This window comes from Petaurus breviceps, unplaced genomic scaffold (assembly GCF_028583685.1).
Source record: "Petaurus breviceps papuanus isolate PSGF00001 unplaced genomic scaffold, PetGlider_PUasm1.0 90333, whole genome shotgun sequence".
NCBI classification, from domain to species: domain Eukaryota; kingdom Metazoa; phylum Chordata; class Mammalia; order Diprotodontia; family Petauridae; genus Petaurus; species Petaurus breviceps.
In genome coordinates this window covers 1,216,231-1,226,102 of record NW_027187220.1, presented here as the reverse complement: position 1 = coordinate 1,226,102, position 9,872 = coordinate 1,216,231, and the positions used below count along the sequence as shown (strand labels likewise).

At 48.4% G+C, this 9,872-nt stretch overlaps 1 protein-coding gene across 3 annotated transcripts in view; it reads right to left on the bottom strand.

Annotated features, from left to right (window-relative positions):
- The window catches only part of TSR2 (TSR2 ribosome maturation factor), a 223,090-nt gene that overhangs the window by 6,774 nt on the left and 206,444 nt on the right, over positions 1–9,872 (bottom strand). The gene's annotated exons all lie outside the window — the stretch shown is intronic.

The window sequence follows — 9,872 nt, the reverse complement described above, 5'->3', positions numbered from 1 at the left end:
CCTGGCTTCCACTCAAACTGCTCTCTCCCGAGTTATCAGGGATCTCTCAGTTGCCAAGTCCAATGGCCTCTTCCGGCAGCCTTGGACGCTGTTGTGTGCACTCTCTCCTCCTTGATCCTCCTACGGTTTTGGGACGCCCGTCTGTCCCAATGCTCCCCCTCCCTCTCTGATCCCCCCCTTCTCTGGCTCGTGCTCCAGATCTCACCCTCTGACCATGGGGGTCCCTGGGCTCCATCCTAGGCTCTCTGCTCTCCCCCCGCCCCCATCCTGCCCCACATGGGGACTTCCTTGGCTCCCCTAGATTGAATGCTGTCCCTATGCTGAGGATTCTCCTATCTCCCTTCCCTGTCCCAGCCTCTCTGCAGACCTCCAATCCCACATCTCCATCTGTCTCTCAGAGATCTCAAACCGGATGTCCAGTAGGCATCTCGAACACATGCAAAATGGAGCTCATTCACTTGCCCTTAAGCTACCCATCCCCTTCCTTATTACTGTGGAGGGCATCACCATCCCCTCAATCTTCTAGGCTGACAACCCAGTCCTCATCCTGAACTCCATCTTCCCTCATCCCCATATCCAAGCTGTTGCCAAGGTCTGTCAATTTGACCTTTGATGTATCTCTGCTATATGCCCCCTTCTCCTCGATGACCCTGCCTCCACCCTGGTCTTGTTCCCCATCACCTCACACCTGGACTATTGTCATAGCTGATGGAGAGTCTGCCTCTCCCCACTGCAGTACATCTGCCATTCAGCTGTTAAAGTGATCTTCCTAAAGTACAGGTCCCCCCTCCCCACACAATAAGCTCCAGTGGCTCCCTAGTACCTCTGGGATCAAATACACAGTGCTCTGTTTGGCTTTCCAGCCTTTCAGGCCCTGCCCCTTCCTCCCTTTAGAGTCTTCTTCATTCACTCTCTTCCATCCAGAGACATTGGCCTCCTGGCTGTTCCTCGAAGCAGACTTTCCATCTTTCAGCTCTGAACATTGTCTCCAACTGTCTCCATGCCTGGAACACTCTCTCTCCTCATCTCCAGCCACTGTCTTCCCCGATTTCCTTGAAGTCCCAGCTAAGTCTCATTTTCTTCAGGAAACCTCTCCCAGTCCCCTTGAGTTGCAGGTTCTTCATTATCTTCTATTTATCCTCTAGCTTCTTTGTGAATGTTGGTTTGCCTGTTGTCTTCCCCGTTAGACTGGGAGCTCCTTGACAGCAAAGGCTGTGTTTTGCCTCTTTTGGTATCCCCAGTGCTTAGCACGGTGGCTGGCACACAGTAGGCGCCTCAGAAATATTCACTGACCAATTGACTGATTTTGTCTCTGTCCCCCCTTTCCACCCAAGTCCATTTCTAACTATCTCTTTCTGTCCCTGCCTAGGTCTTGGTGTTTGTCCCTTTCCATCATTCCCTCAAGCTGTGTTTCCATCTGGGTTCCTTTAAATTAGGGCAGGTTCTAGCCCCCCAAGTAATTGCCTGCTGGCCTATCTCATTGATGGCAGACCTCCCCAGTAAAAAGTACCGAACAGAGAGCCCAGAAGGTCAACCTGCCCACTGAGCCTTCTACATGCTTTAGAGTCTAGGAATCCAAAAAAGCTAACTCAGGCATCTAGGCCAAGAACAAGAGTCTGGCACCTTTGCCCTTTGTTTTGCCATGAGGCCTGGCCCACATGAGCTGATGGTCAAGCCATTTTGAGAATGAGAGCGCCCCCTCGGACACCTGCACCCATACCAAATGAAATCTTTGGCCTGGCCAGGTCTAATGGCTCCCCTGGAGTTGTTTTGTCTTATGTCTCAAAGCTAGCTGACCAGCCTTCCCCCATCTCCAAAAACCAGGATGTCACATCCTAAAGCTTTGGAGGGGATTCAAATGGGCAGGAGAACTTGATGGGTTCCTCTATTTATTTGGCCTGAGAGACTCTCTTTTGTATAGTCTGGTGGGCCAGCCCTATCTGGGAATTTGTCTATCTGAGTTTCCTTTCTCTCCCTATCACAGTTCACATCTTTGTCTCTCTGGACCTGTTTGTGTCTCTCGGTCTCTACCCTATCTATGTGTATGCTAATCCGTCCCTCCTTCCCTCTCTTCCACTCAGTGTACCTTGATGTCCATCTGTGTCTCTGCCCTGATACACTTTCCTTCTCTCTGAACTTCTCTTTTTCATCCCCCTCCCCCTCATCTTTTCTCCCCCCAACCCCATCTCTGTTCTATGTTTGTATGTGTCTGTGTTCTTGTAGGTGGGTGAGTACGAATCTCTCTCTCCATTAAGTGTCATTTAATTAACATTGCCCCCCCCCATGCTATATATAAGGAGAAGGGAATGGCAGAAGTGTTTATGTAGTACCTCCCATGTGTGAGGCACTGCTAAGTGCTTGGTACAAACAGGACCTCCTTTGACAGAAAGGTATCCAGGGCACAGAAATACATCCATGCTAGGCTCCCAGGCCCCAACAGCGTTGCCCCTCTCTCAGCTCAAGTTTCTTCTTTGGAAGCCGTCCCCTTTCACTTTCTGCAATCCTAAGCAGTTCCCCCTGCAAAATGAGAAGGCGGGGGAAAGACTAGGGGACTGAGGTCACTTTCAGCTCTGGAAGTTTCCCCACTCTCTATTTTACTCGGGGATGTGGACCTAGGCTACTCTCTACCCATCTGGGACCTCAGTCTTCTTTCTGTCAAATGAAGGGTCAATTTCATGATCTTCAGAATTCCTTCTAGCTTGAAAGGCTGGTGAATTTGCTTTGTTCCAGGAAAGGTAAACAGATCCCATCTGCTGGAGCATTATAGGGTCAGATCTCAGGGCAATGACTTTGGCTGCAGCTTGGAGGATGGACCAGAGGCAGAGAGGCCAATGAGGTGAGGGATGTAAAGAACCAGGGTGGTGGGAGCTGCATACAGAGAAGGGCTTGGATGGGAGACATGTCATGGCGTGAAATGGCAAGAGGTGGCAAATGATTGAATTTGTGGGCTGAAGGAGAGCGGGAAGTCAGACATGATGAACACCCAAGTTCTGAACCCAGAGGACTAGAAGAAGGTGCCTTCCACAGACACTGGGAAGTTGGGGAGAGAAAAGGTTTTCTGAGGAAAGACCAGATCAGTTTTAGACATGTTAAATTAAAGATGTCTCTGGGACATCCATTCTGAAATGTCCAATAGGCAATTGGTGATGTGGGATTGCATGAAGGAAGGGTTAGAAAAATAGATGTTTAGAAATGGAAGTGCTATTAAATTATCCTCCTCTCCTACCCCACCCCCCTTTTAGAGTTCCAGAAAAGCTCTGGAAAAAGTGTAAGCCTCCCAGGATTGCCTAATGACCTTCTCTTTGAATTGGTGGTCAGAGTTGTAGGGGAAGGAGCTCCTAGGGATCTAGCCCAACTCCCTCATTGTAGAATGGGGGGGGGCAGGAAATGCTGCCCTGACACAAAGCCTCACACAGTACAGGGGGTCAATGTTTGCTTCACGACATTTAATAGAGCAAGGGACAGAAAAAGGCAATGACAGAACCGAAGAGGGATTTCGTGGGGGCTTATCCCAGGGCATGCATTTTCTCTTTGTGTCCCTGTTCAACAGAAGGAAATTCTAGCTACCTCATTGTATAATGCCTCCCTACACCTCCAAAGGCATTTTCCTGGACAGCATTTCAGACCCGTCTCTCCCTGCCCGCCCTGCAAATGGCGGGGACTGCAAATTGGACTACAGAGTCTGGAGGGGTCCTTCTTCAGACAGGCCTGATGGACGCACCTTCAAGCTGGGGACTCCTTGCATAGAGGCAGCACATTCTGCTTAGGGAGACTGGACTCTAGTTGGGGACTCAGATTGAGGAGGAGTGGGCACCAATCACTGTCATGGCCCTGTTTGTTGAGATGAACAGTAATCTAGGTTTGAGAGGGCCAAAAAAACTGGGGCCCAGAAAAGGGAACTGCCAATCTAAAATCACACTTTGGTGAGAAGTAGATCTAGGATTTGAATCCAGGTAGGAAAAATTCTTACACTACTACTACTACTACTACTACTACTACTACTACTACTACCAGGAGCAGCAGCTCCCTTATCCTTGGCATTGTCAGAACTGAAGTGGGGAATGTAGATCAGGGAACTGAAACCTAGCAAAAGGAACTGACTTGCTCCTCTTCTTGTTGCTGGTTAAGAGGCTGAACTGGAATTTGAATTCATGGCTCCTGGTTCTAGTTCTAGGGCTTCCCTCACAGCATGATGTTACTACTTTAAAGAAATACCTGGGGTGGAGTGAATGCACACACTTTCCTGAGCTCCCGCTCCAACCACCTTCAATACCTGTAAAAATGACTCTAAACAAATTTTAGAGCTACAGAACCCACAAGATGATAGAGTGAAACAAGTCTACGGCTAAAGGGAACCCAGCATACCAACAGGAAGGGTTTATGGCACCAGGCTGGGAGCACAACGCAGTCATACATGGGCCCCACTGGCCCAGACCTGCAGCACAGACATCAGAGGACTTAATCACTGGCAGTTGTGGCGGTTTCCAGACTTGTCAACTTATAAACACCAAAGAGAAAGTAAAAGGTCAGTGGAGAAACTCTGTTGATCCTGGGTAAGAGAAGAGCTTGGTTTGGTCCCTGCCCCCTGCCCCCGGGTGGCTGCAGCTGCTGTGGCTAAGACTGCCTCCTGAGCTCCAGGCCCACAGATTGTGGAGGGACCAAGTGATTGTCCAGAGGACAAATGCAGGAATCTCTCTGGTGGCACTAAGGCAGGATTCTCTTGCTTTGCCCTGCTTGGATCTGGGTTGCAGTCTTGGGGTGGTGGTCATGGGGTGAGGAGTGCTGGTGTGGCAGAGCTTGTTGAGGCTGTGGAGAGGCAGTGCTCCTCACAGTTCTGAGGCAGGTGCCTAGAAGAAGCTTCGACAACAGCTGTGCAAAACCCCAGAAATTTGGGACACAGCACTCTTTACCCTGGAAGCAGAGTTTTACCATGGCAAAGAGCTCAAAAGTCAAGTATTTGGCTGGCAAGATGAGCAAACAGAGAAAGAGAAATCAAACCATAGAATCGTTTATTAGTGACAAAGACAATGAAAACATAGAACCAGAAGAAGCCAACAAAGTCAAAACTCCTGCTTCAAAGGCCTCCAAGAAAAATATGAATTAGTTGCAGGACATGGAGGAGCTCAAGAAGGATTTTGAAAATCCAGTAAGAGCCATAGAGGAAAAACTGGGAAGAGAAAGGAGAATGATGCAAGAAACTCATGAAAAGTGAGTTAACAGCCTGCTAAAAGTGACCCAAAAATACAGTGAAGAAAATAACACCTTAAAAAATAGTCTAACTCAAATGGCAAAAGAGGTCCAAAAAGCCAATGCAGAGAAGAATGCCTTAAAAATCAGTATCGGCCAGATGGAAAAAGGAATTTCAAAAGCTCACTGAAGAAAATAATTCCTTCAAAATTAGAATGGATCAAATGGAAGCTAATGACTTTATGAGAAATCAAGTTATTATAAAACAGATACAAATGAATGAAAAAAGAGAAGGCAATGTGAAATATCTCATTGGGAAAACCACTGATCTGGAAAATAGATCCAGGAGAGATAATTTTAAAATTATTGGTCTAGCTGAAAGCCATGATCAAAAAAAGAGCCATGGAGGAGCTTTCTTCATCTTTCAAGAAATTATGAAGGAAACCTTCCCTGGTATTCTAGAACCAGAGGGCAAAATAGGAATTGAAAGAATTCACCAATCACCTCTTGAAAAAGATCCCAAGGGGCAGCTAGGTGGCGCAGGGAATAGAGCACTGGCCCTGGAGTCAGGAGGACCTGAGTTCAAATCAGACCTCAGACACTTAACACGTGCTAGCTGTGTGACCTTAGGCAAGTCACTTAACCCCCATTGCACTGCCTTCCTCCCTCCAAAAAAGGCAAAAAAAAAAAGATTCCCAAAAGAAAACTCATAGGAATATTATAGTCAAATTCCAGAGTTCCCAGGTCAAGGAGAAAGTATTACAACAGTCAGGAAGAAACAATTTGAATGGTGTGGAAACATAATCAGGATAACACAAGTTCTAGCAGCTTCTACATTAAGGGATGGAAGGGCTTGGAGTATAATATTCCGGAGGTCAAAGGAGGTCAAAGAATCACCTACCCAGCAAAACCAAGTATAATACTTCAGGGGAAAATATGTATATTCAATGAAATAGAGGACTTTTAAGCATTCTTGATGAAAAGACCAGAGCTGAACAGAAAATCTGATTTTCAAATACAAGAAGCAAGAGAAGCATGAAAAGGTAAACAGGAAAGAGAAATCATAAGGAGCTCATTAAAGTTGAACTGTTTACATTCCTACATGGAAAGAATATTTGTAGCTCATGAGACTTTTCTCAGTATTAGGATAGTTGAAGGGAACATATATGTATATATACATATGTGTATATATAGATGGGTATATATGTGTATATGTATACATAGAGGGCACAGAATGGGTTGAATATGAAGGGATGATATCTAAAAAATAAAATTAAGAGTTGAGAGAGGAATATATTGGGAGAAGGAGAAAGGGAAAGATACAATAAGGTAAATTATCTCACATAAAAGAGGCAAGAGAAAGCTATTTTACTATGGAGGGGAAGAGCAGGGAGGTTAAGGGGAATGAGGCAACCTTACTCTCATTGGATCTGGCTTAAGGAGGGAATAACATACACACTCTATTGGGTATGTTACTCTACAGGAAAATAGAGGGAAGGGGATGGGGGGGGTAATAGAAGGGAGGCAGATTGGGGAAGGGGGTAGTCAGAAGCAAACACTTGAAATGGGACAGGGTCAAAATAGAAAATAGAATAAATGGGGGCAGGATGGGATGGAGGGAAATATAGTCTTTCACAACTGTAATGGGAATGTAAATTTTAAAGATCTTCCCTGCCCCTAGGCTAAAGTGCACCTGGAGCCTGGGGTGGGAGGCTTGTTTTTCAGTAGATACTTTTTGATTGGCCAGTGGGTCAATAAGGTTGTTACATTCTCTGAGCCAGGAGAAGGCTATATAAGCCCTGATTGTGTAGCTTTGTTTTGGGGCTCACTTTGAGAAGTGTTCTGTGATTTGATGTGGATTCTGGGAAGCCGTTGTCCAGAACCCCCCGGCTTTGAAAAACCCAGATGTTGAAACCCAGATGTTGATTTGGTATGGATGTAATGGTTGGACAGTTTGGAAATCTGTCTACTTGATCTGTTTCTCTGACTTGATAATTCTGTCTGTATATTCTAAAGTTCGGGGTGCTGACCTCTTTCCCCTGAATGAGGTAAACGATGTATGTTTGACTGATTAAAGTAAGCTTTTTAACCCATTTTGAGTTGCTTTCCTTTATCAAAGCAGATCCAAGAACCTGTGTTGGCAGCAACCCTGAGGACGCTTGGGGTGCTTGCTGCTACAACAACATTACTCCTATAGAAATACTTTGTATAACTACACATGTACAACCTATATTGAATTGATTGTTTTCCCAGTGGGGGTGGATGAGGAGGGGAGAAGGGAGAGAATCTGGAACTCAAATTTTACAAACAAATATTAAAAAATTGTTACATGCAACAGGGAAATAAGATGTACAGGCAATGGGGTATAGATATCCATTTTGCCCTTACAAGAAAGTAAGGGGTGAGGCGGTAATGGGAGGGATGGGGGGATATAAGAGAGGGCAGAGTGGGGGAAGGAGTAATCAGTAAGCTTGCCATCTTGGGGTGGGGGGGTAAGGGAGAGATGGGGAGAAAATTTGGAACTCAAAATCTTGGGGAAATGAATGTTGAAAACTAAAAATAATTAAAATCTGAAAAAACAAAACAAACAAAAAAGAAATACCTGGTACCTGTCCTAGGGGGAATGTAGTCTAGTAGGAAAGATAAGCCAGCATTAAATTGACTGACCAATTCAATTAGTCAGAGGCCAAAAATATATAATTAGTAACCCTAAGGATTCTAATGGGGGGGGGGAGTGACTTGTGATTTCCTATATGGAGATGCCTATGAGGACAGTCCCTTCACCTGCCTATGGTTTTAGGGTGCTTGTAGTGGGATTCTGAAAATGTGCCCAAATACTGGATTTCAGTGCAGGTCTTTCTGACTCCTAAGTCAGTTCCCTACCTACTACTTACACCACACAGGTCTCTTAATGATCCCAAGATGTGTTTCAGAAAGGGATTGAAAATGCCTGGTATAGTAGGTGCTTAATAGCCTTGAAATGTAGGTCCTAGGATTTTGGACCAACGCTCAAGTCTGGACCATGGTTCCAATCAGAGCCATGTGAATTCAGGAAACGCTGTACCAGCACACAGTTTGACCAGGACCCAAGGTGTGGGACATGTACAGGAGGAAGCAGAGTCAGGTCCTGGGGGTGTTCTATGGAAAGTATCTGAACCACATACAACTACGGGTAGCCAAGCAGAGCCACAGAAAAGTCAGGGTCACAACTCCCGCCTGTTAGGGTCGTGAATGCCAAGCAGAAACAAAGGTTCCCCTTGCTCCTGTGGTCAGCAGGGAGCCATGGAGTTCCTGAGTTGGGTAGTGATGGTTGACTTGTGAGAAGTAACTCTAATTAAGAGGAGGGATATTATGGGGCTCAAGTTTCTCCGGAAGGCAAGTTTGCCTGGAGATGAAGCTAGCTGGATTGATAAACTGCGTGGGGCTGCGAGGAGAGGCCAAGCGGCGCCTTGAAATAAGGCTGCACCCCGGGGGGGGGGGGGGAAGGGAAGCTCCCCGGTTGCCTTGGTAACAGGGGCAGGCCAAGGCACAGGGAAGGGAAGGCCTATCTTTGCTTTCTTCCCCTAATTCCCCCCCCCCCCCCCCAATCCCCCTTTTTTTTTGCGGGCCTGATTGGAGTGAGGCGCCTCGGAACGCGGGAGGCGCCTCACTCCAATCAGGTGAAAGGAACTGGACGTCGGGGCGGCGCTGGCGGGGGACCACACCACTAGCACTTGGGTGGTGGTGGTGGTGGTGGTGGTGGTGGCGGCGGCGGCGGCGGTGGCAGCGGTGGCGGCGGCGCCTTCACGTCACCAACCGGCGCAGCGGAAGCGGCGGGTGGCCGCACGCGCCCAGCACGTGCCGGAGTGGAACGCCCCGCCCCTCCCCGGGCGTGGCCTAGGCAACTTCGAAGGCTCCGTTGCCCCGCCCCTTTTCTATTGCCCCGCCTCCTCCCCCGCCAGTCCCTCTCCGGATTCGCTGTAAGCTGCCAGGCGCGCGCGGGCGCGCGCGCACACCCCAGGGTCTCGGGCCAGCCACGCGACGACTTCGATGTCCTCGAGCCAAGGCGTACTAGGTAGGGTGGGCTTGTGTCCCCCGGGAGGCTGGGTGGTGCAGGAGAGAAGAGGAGAAGGGAAAGCATGATGGGGAAGGGGAGAGAAGAGGAAAGAGGTGGAGGGGAGTGAGAGGAGGGATGGAGGGAGAAGAGGAAGGGGGAAAGAAGGGATGGATGAGGGAGAGCAGGGGAAAGAGGTGGAGGGGGGAGAGGAGGGATGGAGGGAGAAGAGGAAGGGGGAAAGGAGACATGGATGGAGAGGAGGAGGGAGGGGAAGGGGGAAAGGAGCGATGGATGGGAAGGAGGAGGGAGGGGAATGGGAGAGGAATGAGAAGGGGAGAGAATGGATAGAGGGGAAAGCGGGGTGTGGAAGGAAAGAAAAAAGTGGAGAGGAAAAGGATGGAGGATGAGATGGAGAGGGAGAAAGGAGAACGAGAATAAATAATGGACAGGGGAAAAGGGGGAAGCGGGCAAAGGATGGAGGGAGAAGAGGGGGCGGGGTTCGGGGAGATCCGCTGAGTCTCCTACATCTACTGCTTGGCTCATTCTGGGGGAAGTGTTTCCTAGAAATTCCCCCAGGCCCGCCAGGGGGCAGAGTGTCATTCCCTCCTTATCGCGCACCTGGGGCGGGGGGGGGGGGGGGAGCGGGGTG